The sequence below is a fragment of the Salvelinus alpinus genome, chromosome 6 (assembly GCF_045679555.1).
Source record: "Salvelinus alpinus chromosome 6, SLU_Salpinus.1, whole genome shotgun sequence".
NCBI lineage: Eukaryota > Metazoa > Chordata > Actinopteri > Salmoniformes > Salmonidae > Salvelinus > Salvelinus alpinus.
In genome coordinates, this window is record NC_092091.1 from 77,994,573 (window position 1) to 78,007,325 (window position 12,753).

Sequence of the window (12,753 nt, forward strand, 5' to 3'; positions counted from 1 at the left end):
TTCCAAAACCTTTGATAAACAGCAAAATAGAAATAGGCCTATAACAGTTAGGATCAGCTTGATATCCCCCTTTAAATAAAGGATGAACTGTGGCTGCCTTCCAAGCAATGGGAACCTCTCCAGAAAGGAGAGACAGGTTAAAAAGGTTGGAGATAGGCTTGGCGTTGATAGGAGTTCTCATTTACAACTGCGACCTGGCCAAGATAAAGCAAAGCAGTGCGACAAAAAACAACACGGCGTTACACATGGAATAAACAAAAGTACAGTCAATAACAATAGAAAAATGTATATACAGTGTGTGCAAATGGAGTAAGGAGGTAAGGCAATAAATAGGCCATAGTAGCGAAGGAATTACAATTTAGCAAATTAACACTGGAGTGATAGATGTGCAGATGAGAATGTGCAAGTAGAAATACTGGTATTCAGAAAAGCAAGAAAGGTAAAGACCCACAGAGAGAGAACTGCAGTTTTCTATTGAAATTCATTGTGGAGAGCTTATTTATATCTTTTGTGATATGAATACCGAGTATGTCTACTTCCCCATCAGCCCATTTTATAGGTAAACTGCAAGGTAATGTAAAAGTTGTATCCAATACGTAATATTGTACACTTATCATAATTAGGTTTTAGTCCAGAGAGTACAGAAAAGTTATCTTTAATAAGACATTGCAGGGATCTAGCTTGCGGATTTAACATAAAACTTGAGTCATCGGCATACATGGGCACCTTTGTTTTTAAGCCTTGGATTTCTAATCCTCTAATGTTGTTATTGGATCTGATTTTAATAGCTAGCATTTTGATGGCCATAACGAATAGATATGGTGACAGCGGACACCCTCGTTTAACTCCTCTTGACAATTCAAAACTCTCTGAGAATTAGCCGTTATTTACTATTTTACACCTGGGGTTGCTATACATTATTTTTACCCATTTTATAAGAGAATTACCGAAATTGAAAAAATCCAGGCATTTATAAATAAAATCCAATCTTACATTATCAAATGCCTTTTCAAAATCTGCTATAAATACCATTCCTGGTTTCTTATATGTTTCATGATTTCCTAGTCGTTGTTGTGTATTATCTCCAATGTATCGTCCATGTAAAAAACCTGTCTGATCAGGATGAACAATACCTGGTAAAACCCTTTTAATTCTGAGTGCATTACATTTCACTAGTATTTTTGCATCACAACATTGAAGTGTAAGGGGCCTCCAGTTTTTTAGATAGACCGGGTCTTTATATTTGCCATCTGGGTCTTATTTTAATAATAGATATATCAGACCTTCCTGCTGAGTACTTGACAGACTACCATTTCTATAGGAGAAGTTAAAACAATCTAACAATGGAGCTTTTAGTATATCAAAAAATACTTGATATACCTCTACCGGTATGCCATCAAGCCCTGGGGTTTTTCCAGACCGAAAGGATTTAATAGCCTCAAAAAGTTATTCCTCTGTAATTTGGCCTTCGCACTGATCTTTCTGTATATTTGTTAATTTTCAATTTTTTATAGTTTTTGGAAAGAATTCCTTACCTTAATCTTCATTCAGTGGGAGAGGATGAGACGGAAAAGAGAACATCTGCCTAAAATAATTAGCTTCCTCTTTTAAAATATAATTCGGGGAATCATAAATGACTCCGTCTTCAATAACAAGTTTCTGCAAATTCTTTTTGCTAGCGTTCCTGTATTGAAGATTCAGGAAGAATTTTGTGCATTTTAAATTTTTGTAATAGATTACATTAGATCGTTCTTGAATAAGTTATATTTGTTTTTCCTGTAACTTTTTTGGTATCTCTGTAGTATCGTTTTTATTGCCATCTACCTGTACTATTAGTTAATGGATTTCCCTTGTTAGTGTTGTTTCTTTAGCCAGAAAATGCTTTTTTATTATTGATGATTATTGAATTGAATGACCCCTGAAGGTACATTTAAAGGTATCCCAAACAATAAGGGGATTTGCTGAACCTATATTATACTGGAAAAATTCTGTTATAAATTATTTTGTCTTAGTTAAAAATAAGTTGTCCTCCGGTAAACTTGGATTAAATTTCCAATATCCCCGTCCACGTGGAAAACCTATAAGAGTTGTGTGAATGCCAATTAGATGATGATCCGATCGCATTCTGTCTCCTATTAAAACTTTTTAAACCTTTGATGCAAGAGAGAAAGAGACAAGAAAGTAGTCAAGACAACTAGCTTGATTAAGTCTCCTCCATGTATATCTCACTAGGTCAGGGTTGTTTAGTCTCCAAATATCCACTATTTCTAATGTGTCCATAATATTTGTGATTTCCTTAAGGGCACGGTGATGATAGTTTATAGAATGATTACCTTTACGGTCCATTAAGGTACTTAACACTGTGTTATAGTCTCCTACCATAATGATTAGATCATTTGTTGCCTGTAAATTCAATAAATTGGTATAAATGTTTTCGAAGTGTGGACCATCCTGATTTGGACCATATAGATTAATGAGCCAAGTCTCTTTTTCGTCCACTTTCATATTCAAAAGGATCCACCTTCCTTGCGAATCATTCCTGATTATTTGCACATTCAGACTAACATTTTTGTTAATTAATATCATCACACCCTTTGAGTTCCTTTGTCCATGACAGAAAATGATTTCACGTGGTCTAAGGCACTGCATTGCAGTGCTAGCTGTGCCACCAGAGATTCTGGGTTCGAGCCCAGGATCTGTTGCAGCCGGCTGCGACCTGGAGGACCATGGGGCGGCGCACAATTGGCGCAGCGTCGTCCGGGTTAGGGAGGGTTTGGCCGGCAGGGATATCCTTGTCTCATCTCGCACTAGCGACTCCTGTGGCGGGCCGGGCGCAGTGCACGCTAACCAGGTCGCCAGGTGTACGGTGTTTCCTCCGACACATTGGTGCAGCTGGCTTCCGGGTTGGATGTGCATTGTGTCAAGAAGCAATGCGGCTTGGTTGGGTTGTGTTTCGGAGGACGCATGGCTCTCGACCTTTGCCTCTCCCGAGTCCGTACGGGAGTTGCAGCGATGAGACAAGACTGTAACTACTACCAATTGGATACCACAAAATTGGGGAGAAAAAAGGGGGTAAAATAAATAAAATAATAAATACAATTATTTCACCACCCCATTCCTTTTTCCACGCAACTTCATCTAAGGATGTAGAGTGAGTTTCCTGTAAACAGTATATGTTATATTCCTTTTCTTTTAGTCATGTAAAGACTGATCTTTTTCTATGATCTGCCAAACTGTTACAATTATTACTAGCTATACTTATTTCACCCCTTACCATAACTAGATACTATTCTCAGGCTAAATTGACCTTAATTAGTGCTTGTAAAGTTACTGCCATCAGACGTATTATGAAGTTCAAAACTAGAGCTTTCAAATGTCTGATATTTAGAATTCAAGAAATAGGTTCTAGCAATATTTGTTTTATTCCCTTGCCTGTTTCCTGTGAGCCAATGCCACAGATGTTAGAAAATTGAGACAAATAATGTGTGTAACAAATCTGAGTAGGTTGATGTGCATGATATTGGATGTGATTTAATGAGAGTGTGTACGATGTCTGTATAAGAGTAAGACTATAATGTGTGATGTCCAAATAAATAATAACTCTGCCAATTTGCATGTTTGAGTGTCTATGTGTGTAACATGTAGTGCGTATAGCCTTAATATTCATAATTGTAATCCATATCACCATCATAGTTGCATCATAATTACCTTTAATATCATTGAAAAACACATCCCAGCATTTCCATAGCAATTGACGTTTCACATGATCATGAAAGAGACCTTGCATTACTCTAGAGAAGGCTTCACTTCAGTACAAATGTATCCGTACAATATGTTATTATTCCCCAATGCCCCTATTCTGATATCTTTCCCTTGCTTGTTGTAAACATATTTAAACTTGTAGACAAATAGACAAACAAACACATTCAATTATAAAAAAGTTCGACAATAGAGAGAGGGGGAGAAGAGAAAAGAGAGAAAGAGAGAGTGAGAGAAGAGAGCGAGATCACGTGTGTGTGTGTGTATAAGTCCGTACGTGTAAGCAAGCATGTAGTTGAGTACGTGTGTGTTCATATCCACTTTATAATGTTCAGATATTTTAAACAGTTCCCATACCTTCTTTTATGTTACCTGAAGTCCCTGTAGAATTTAGTACAGCCATGGAGCTGTCTCGGAATAGCTGTACATCTATAAAGAGTTTGTCCACATTGACAAAGGTATGCCTACTATCCTTCCTTTGTTGTCTTTGTACCGGATACAGTCTCTTACGACGTTCCTTTATCTCCTTTGCAAATTGGACATTGAGCCCGAATTTGGTCCCTTTAAGCTCCCTTCCTCTGCTTTTGATCAGCTCCTTTTGTTGGTAGTGTTCAAATTTTGCGATGATCGGTCGGGGACCCTTGGTCTTGCCGCTCAGAGCTCCAAGTCTGTGTACTCAGTGGAAAGCAACCTTGTTTACAGTCTCTATAGGAAGTTTCAAGGCGGATTGCATGAATTCTCTGATTGCGATTCTCTGGATTATTGGATGCGTCCTCAGGAATACCAGAAAAAAAAATATTTTCACACATGCTACGACTTTGTGTTTAGTAGCGACTTCTTCATCACCCTGTTTTCCCTGAGTAGACAATCCATGTTGGAATCGTGTATTTTTACCTTGGCTGTGAGTGTCTTGTTTTCTCTTTGGAACTTGAGAATTTCACTCTGGCTGAACTCCAAACTCCCCCTCAGCCCTGCTGCCTCCTCACACAACTTTTCCATTGTTGCATGGATTCCAGCCAGAGCACTAGCCTCTACCTCAATGGTAAGTAAATCGTCCGTGTCTGTAGATTAATCTGTTTTTCTTTTTTTTGTCGGGTTAAAGTTATTTTGTGAGGTGGTCGGATCTTTCCACGAAGGAGTATGTTGTTCCTCCATAGCGTAAAGCTGTTGAAATTCGTCGATTTCCTTCAGGATCTCCTTGGTATCCAGATTGGCTCTATACTGCAACCAGTTGTTTTACGAAAAGATAACAATGAGTCTGTTCCACGACGACGACAGGTGTCTGTAGTACAGCCAGCTAGCACTCGCGGAATCCACGCAAAAAAATGGAACACAAACTTGCAGTCCCAGCCGTAAAGGCTAACCGTGCCGTGGAATTCTTAGCAACAAAAAACTTTAGTTGTGAATAAAATCGATTTAATGAAAAATACTTCATAAAAAGAAAAAAAAACGAGTTAAAAAAACGTGACTAGAAAAATAATCTAATGGTGACACCTCATTTCTCATTTACAAAAGGAACAAAGAAAAACCAGAACTGAATAAGACATGAGAAACCTTGAAAAACCCATGAGAAACCATGTTCTGTTGTGCATTCCTTCAATGTAGTTACACATTGAAACAAAAACAGGTTCAACCTAACACAGTGAAAACCAGTTCAACTCCATAAGATATGGGGTTACATTAGCTATTATAATTAGACTACAGTGTGAACGGTTTTTCACACACCCAGTGTTTTGGAGTAGCACATGGTGCAACCTTCCAACTCTTCAATGGGTCTGATGCCGTCTGTGGGATCTCAACACAAGCCGCCTCATCATTCAAGTTATTAGGTTCCCCTTCCATCCAATACCTATAAACAACACAGAGAATCAGAGTAGAAAATCATCCAATACAACATAGAGAATCAGACAGTTAACCTAGTCCCCAGGGTCAGTTGTTACCATTCTACATAGAGAATCAGACAGTTAACCTAGTCCCCAGGCTCAGTTGTTACCATTCTACAGAGAGGGAGAGAGAGAGAGCTGGCTGAGGACGAGATTATCAGACTGTAAAAAGTAATTTATCACAACAGAAAAGTGTAAAAGTCCTCCAGAACCACTTCACTCACGTAGGTTTAAATGGTGTTTTGCCAACCCACTCCCAGATTCCATCTTCTTTATATTTACCAATCCAGACATTCTTCTTAAATCCATGGATAAATATCTATAATAGAATTTTAGAAGAAAAACAATGGCCATCATTTAATCTCCACAGCAGAGAAACACTTTTACATTTTATAATAATAGTAGTAGTAGCCTAATAGTAGTAGTAGTAGTATAATGTACTCAGCCTGGTCACTAGAAATACAAGGGGATTTCTACAAGGGAATGTTTGAAAAAGGTCCTGAGTACTTCCATACATTCCTTCCTCGGTGGTCACAATTTTTTAAAACCATGTTGCCGAGCGCTGGTGCAAATTCATGATGCTCGAGGGGAAGCGTGCTCAGACCACAGCAGTTCACAGTGCTCTAGCAAGCAGGGAGAGTACTTGATGGGAACAGCCCATAGCGCTAACCTTAACATAACCATTTGAGTTGTATCTGTTTCAACCCTGTAACCACTAAGAATTTGTTAAATTCATGTTTTAAGTATCCCTATATTTCTGTTATTACGGGGCTATCACTCAGTCAAGAGTGTGCCTGCGCAGGGAGTCTTGTGGTTGATGGACCTAGCCTAGAGTGGAATGGCTACCTTGTAGTGTGTTCATACGATATAGTAAACTTTGTTAAACTGGAACCTTATCGTTGTGTCATTTCGAGTTAACAGATTTAACCCTCTAACAACACAGAATTAACCCTGTAACCATACATAATTAACCCTGTTACCACACAGAATGAATGCGTCAAAAATAGATTTTCATCCAGATTAGGTTGAATTTCGAAGTGAAACTATGAGATCAAGTTGCAGCCTCAGCTACTATACTGTAGTATGATTAGAGATATCATCTCAAGCACACCTGCTTTTCTGACAGGAAGTATATTTTATATTTTATAAATTGACAGTGACATGAACATTGGTGATACAATTGGTTACACGTGTTGAATACTAGTCAGAGAAGTAGATTAGATGCACTATTGTAAAGTGGTTGTTCCACTGGATATCATAAGGTGAATGCACCAACTTGTAAGTCGCTCTGGATAAGAGCGTCTGCTAAATGACTTAAATGTGAAGGTAATTGTAGATAATAAGAATAATAATGAAACAGTAGTATTATAGTATTACTAATGTATTATCTATTACCTGTTCTTCTCTGCTGTTTATAATAACCAACTCTCCATCCATTGCACTGCACTCCTCCTGACCAACCCTGCCTGTGTCCATCGTGGAGGAGACATAGTAACAGCTGTTGCCAAACTTCCACCATCCATCCAGACAGGGTTTCTCTGAGATCAACGCAACAGAACAGCAGACATTTAAACATCTACAAATATGTTACATCTCTTCTAAGTATGAAATAACATGATACTTCTAAATTAAGAAAATTAAAGACTGCACTCACCATAGAACCTAAGCCTGGTCTGTAACTGGTCTCTCTCAGTGGTCCTAGTATTTAGAATATTCTGTAACTGGTCTCTCTCAGTGGTCCTGGTATTTAGAATATTCTGCAACTGGTCTCTCTCAGTGGTCCTGTTATTTAGACTATTCTGTAGCTGGTCTCTCTCTGCAACTGTAAGAGGGAAAAGTCAATAAAAATGTGTAACAGTCAAAACATTGACTACAATTATTTTAATTTATTTTTTCACTTACAGGAATTCAACAGGCCTATGATGACAGCCAGTAGAACAAACACTGCAGCAACTCTGGAGGGTCTCTCCCACCACTGAAAATGTACTGAATCACAAGTTATTAAAGTCAGATCTTTGGTAGTGTGGTAATGTGTTTTACTGTATCATCAGTGTTTAATTTGATCCTGATCCTGCGGGAACAGGAACAGCACCTCTCAGTTTTGGACTGATGGATTTCAGAACCTATTTGTCTGGATCTGCTACCTTTCTTGGCGTGAAAAATAATTGTTACTGTTTGCAATGTAAAAATTAAATTAAAGCGCTCAAAGTTAATTTGAGTTTCCTCAATATTAACAGAGAGTACTGTAGGTAGGGGTACGGTAGAGGCAGGAAGCCTCAATATTAACAGAGAGTACTGTAGGTAGGGGTAAGGTAGAGGCAGGTAGCCTCAATATTAACAGAGGGTACTGTATGTAGGGGTAAGGTAGAGGCAGGTAGTATCACTATTAACAGAGGGTACTGTAGGTAGGGGTAAGGTAGAGGCAGGTAGCCTCAATATTAACAGAGCGTACTGTAGGTAGGGGTAAGGTAGAGGCAGGTAGCCTCAATATTAACAGAGGGTAGTAGGGGTAAGGTAGAGGCAGGTAGCCTCAATATTAACAGAGGGTACTGTAGGTAGGGGTAAGGTTGAGGCAGGTAGCCTCAATATTAACAGAGGACACTGTAGGTAGGGGTAAGGTAGAGGCAGGTAGCCTCAATATTAACAGAGAACACTGTAGGTAGGGGTAAGGTAGAGGCAGGTAGCCTCAATATTAACAGAGGGTACTGTAGGTAGGGGTAAGGTAGAGGCAGGTAGCCTCAATATTAACAGAGGACACTGTAGGTAGGGGTAAGGTAGAGGCAGGTAGCCTCAATATTAACAGAGAACACTGTAGGTAGGGGTAAGGTAGAGGCAGGTAGCCTCAATATTAACAGAGAACACTGTAGGTAGGGGTAAGGTAGAGGCAGGTAGCCTCAATATTAACAGAGGACACTGTAGGTAGGGGTAAGGTAGAGGCAGGTAGCCTCAATATGAACAGAGGGTACTGTATGTAGGGGTAGAAGCAGGTAGCCTCAATATTAACAGAGGGTACTGTAGGTAGGGGTAAGGTAGAGGCAGGTAGCCTCAATATTAACAGAGAGTACTGTAGGTAGGGGTAAGGTAGAGGCAGGTAGCCTCAATATTAACAGAGAGTACTGTAGGTAGGGGTAAGGTAGAGGCAGGTAGCCTCAATATTAACAGAGAACACTGTAGGTAGGGGTAAGGTAGAGGCAGGTAGCCTCAATATTAACAGAGAACACTGTAGGTAGGGGTAAGGTAGAGGCAGGTAGCCTCAATATTAACAGAGGGTAGTAGGGGTAAGGTAGAGGCAGGTAGCCTCAATATTAACAGAGGGTACTGTAGGTAGGGGTAAGGTAGAGGCAGGTAGCCTCAATATTAACAGAGGACACTGTAGGTAGGGGTAAGATAGAGGCAGGTAGCCTCAATATTAACAGAGAACACTGTAGGTAGGGGTAAGGTAGAGGCAGGTAGCCTCAATATTAACAGAGAGTACTGTAGGTAGGGGTAAGGTAGAGGCAGGTAGCCTCAATATTAACAGAGAACACTGTAGGTAGGGGTAAGGTAGAGGCAGGTAGCCTCAATATTAACAGAGGACACTGTAGGTAGGGGTAAGGTAGAGGCAGGTAGCCTCAATATTAACAGCGGGTAGTAGGGGTAAGGTAGAGGCAGGTAGCCTCAATATTAACAGAGAGTACTGTAGGTAGGGGTAAGATAGAGGCAGGTAGCCTCAATATTAACAGAGGACACTGTAGGTAGGGGTAAGGTAGAGGCAGGTAGCCTCAATATTAACAGAGGACACTGTAGGTAGGGGTAAGTTAGAGGCAGGTAGCCTCAATATTAACAGAGGGTAGTAGGGGTAAGGTAGAGGCAGGTAGCCTCAATATTAACAGAGAGTACTGTAGGTAGGGGTAAGGTAGAGAGCAGGTAGCCTCAATATTAACAGAGAGTACTGTAGGTAGGGGTAAGGTAGAGGCAGGTAGCCTCAATATTAACAGAGGGTAGTATGGGTAAGGTAGAGGCAGGTAGCCTCAATATTAACAGAGGGTAGTGTAGGTAGGGGTAAGGTAGAGGCAGGTAGCCTCAATATTAACAGAAGGTACTGTAGGTAGGGGTAAGGTAGAGGCAGGTAGCCTCAATATTAACAGAGAACACTGTAGGTAGGGGTAAGGTAGAGGAAGGTAGCCTCAATATTAACAGAGAACACTGTAGGTAGGGGTAAGGTAGAGGCAGGTAGCCTCAATATTAACAGAGAACACTGTAGGTAGGGGTAAGGTAGAGGCAGGTAGCATCAATATTAACAGAGAACACTGTAGGTAGGGGTAAGGTAGAGGCAGGTAGCCTCAATATTAACAGAGGACACTGTAGGTAGGGGTAAGGTAGAGGCAGGTAGTCTCAATATTAACAGAGGGTACTGTAGGTAGGGGTAAGGTAGAGGCAGGTAGCCTCAATATTAACAGAGGGTACTGTAGGTAGGGGTAAGGTAGAGGCAGGTAGCCTCAATATTAACAGAGGACACTGTAGGCAGGGGTAAGGTAGAGGCAGGTAGCCTCAATATTAACAGAGGACACTGTAGGTAGGGGTAAGGTAGAGGCAGGTAGCCTCAATATTAACAGAGGGTACTGTAGGTAGGGGTAAGGTAGAAGCAGGTAGCCTCAATATTAACAGAGGGTACTGTAGGTAGGGGTAAGGTAGAGGCAGGTAGCCTCAATATTAACAGAGGACACTGTAGGTAAGGTAGAGGCAGGTAGCCTCAATATTAACAGAGGGTACTGTATGTAGGGGTAAGATAGAGGCAGGTAGCCTCAATATTTGCAGAGGACACTGTAGGTAGGGGTAAGGTAGAGGCAGGTAGCCTCAATATTAACAGAGGGTACTGTAGGTAGGGGTAAGGTAGAGGCAGGTAGTCTCAATATTAACAGAGGGTACTGTAGGTAGGGGTAAGGTAGAGGCAGGTAGACTCAATATTAACAGAGGACACTGTAGGTAGGGGTAAGGTAGAGGCAGGTAGTCTCAATATTAACAGAGGACACTGTAGGTAGGGGTAAGGTAGAGGCAGGTAGCCTCAATATTAACAGAGGACACTGTAGGTAGGGGTAAGGTAGAGGCAGGTAGCCTCAATATTAACAGAGGGTACTGTAGGTAGGGGTGAGGTAGAGATAGGCAGCCTTGAGGTTACAGTGTTGGGCCAGAAACCGAAAGGTTGCAGGTTTGAATACCGGAGCGGACAAGGTGAACAATATGTTGTACCCTTGAACAAGGCACTTCATCCTAATTCCTCCAGGAGCGCTGTACGTTGGATCCATTGTGATCATTGTCAAGAAGTCACACCCATCCCACTGGCGTTAGAAGTTCAGAGTGAGAAAGTTTAGACTATATAGAAATAATTAAATCATGAAATGAGGATTTCTATCCTCTTTAACAGGAGGAAAAGTAGAATAGTAGTCAAAGATAACGTACCTTTACATCCCATACTGACACATCCATTATGATTACTTCAGTCATTTTGATAAAGTTTATTAAATGTTAACTAGTTAACACCAAACATAATACTTAAGTAGGGTAATTCCTTACTTGTGGTGAGGGTTGTTGACACCAGTTGACTTTGCATTCCACTTTCCAGCACAGTGCAGACAGTGACAGAGTACTGAGTACCACATTGCAGGTCAGAGAGAGTGATGCTGTGTGAAGATGTGGTAGTGATGTGTGGTTCTGTCCCTGGACACTGGTAGGAGATCTGGTAATGATGTTGGGTTTGGTCCAATCCTGGTGGCTGGTTCCAGCTAACAGCAGCTGATGTGGTGTCCACTGAGTCAACAGTCAGCTGGTCTGGAACAGGAAGTACTAAGGGGAAATACATTATTATCAGGGCTACAGTTTAACTCCAGAAATATACTACAGGAGGAAAAGTAGAATAATAGACAAAGTAGAAAAGGCAGCCTGCAATTCCTTTAGATCTGGGAAGAAATAAGCTAAAAACAGACGTCACACAACAGCAGTAGGATTTGTAAAGTAACACAAATGAAGGGTTTCTGCTATATTCATTTAGTAACGGTGTTGTCCTGCTGACAGATTGTTGCCGCCACACCAAAGATAAATAAATATAAATGAAAAGAATGTTGTGATTATAAATCCTCTCCTGTATGACAGAGTGACCATTTCGTCAACATGAAAGAGAGGAGGATGGCCTTGGTGTTTCTCTACAGGTAAGGTGAGTCAACATGTTTTTCTACTTGCACGAACGCGCACGCAAACACACAGAAATCAGAACCATGGACAGCCACATCATATTCAGCTTATGTTGATTGGACTAAATAGTTTTTTGGTACCTTTTTTTGTGACTATTAGACTAAACAGAGGTCATTAGATGATGTTGAAATGGTGCTGGAATATTGGAGGCCACTCCCGTTTTATTTTTGACTTGTGATAACTCGTGGGTATAAATCAATAGTTGTTTAGTAGTCCAAAAATGTTGGAAACATCACTGGCTTGATGCTGTAGGTCATGTAACTGTTTGATACATGCAATGTGCTTTGTGGACTTCACCAGACATAGGTTGCTCTCCGGTTTTGTGATGAAACAAAGGTGTGGTTGAATTTATTCTGCCACTGTGTCTTCTTATTGTCTCGGCCTTTAGATCACGGTGTCAAGGCATATGAACTAACAGGTTATAGAGCAAACAACGCAATTATCACAACACATAGCCATTACAATCACTTTATCTTTTTTAAATTTTTTTAATCTGGCTTCCCCAGTGATTTTACCCACGCACCTCTACTGGTTCCAAGGGGTCATTGCTATAGCCTACAGAAAATGTCATCTTTGTTGTCAGAAGACAAAGGATTCACACGTGGGTATAAACTATGACTAAAGGTCAATAAGTCACACAAGCGAGAATAAATAAGTCAACAGTTGAGTCATCTACTTCATGAAATTACAGCCTGATGCGCTCCCATCTGTGAATTCAACGTCAATTGTGCTGCATTCGGGTGTCCCATTTACAGCGTGCAGCGGAGGGAAAGTGTACAGAAGCATGCCAAAGTCCTAGTGTCAAGGGTGTGCGTACTAGTAGCGAAGTCAGGTGCAGGAGAGCAGAGGGTTGTGAACAGGCGCACACTTTATTGAGGCAGGA

General features: G+C 40.6%; 1 protein-coding gene and 1 long non-coding RNA gene across 6 annotated transcripts in view; both read right to left on the reverse strand.

The window, feature by feature from the left end:
- Window positions 1–12,753, reverse strand: part of LOC139579463 (receptor-type tyrosine-protein phosphatase H-like) — a 307,157-nt gene that overhangs the window by 171,927 nt on the left and 122,477 nt on the right. The window lies entirely within an intron of this gene.
- Window positions 3,694–7,715, reverse strand: LOC139579473 (uncharacterized). Its single transcript, XR_011675754.1, has 4 exons — window positions 7,545–7,715; window positions 7,297–7,464; window positions 7,038–7,180; window positions 3,694–5,961 (listed from the first exon to the last, which is right to left on the reverse strand). It is a non-coding gene; the product is annotated as an uncharacterized lncRNA (long non-coding RNA).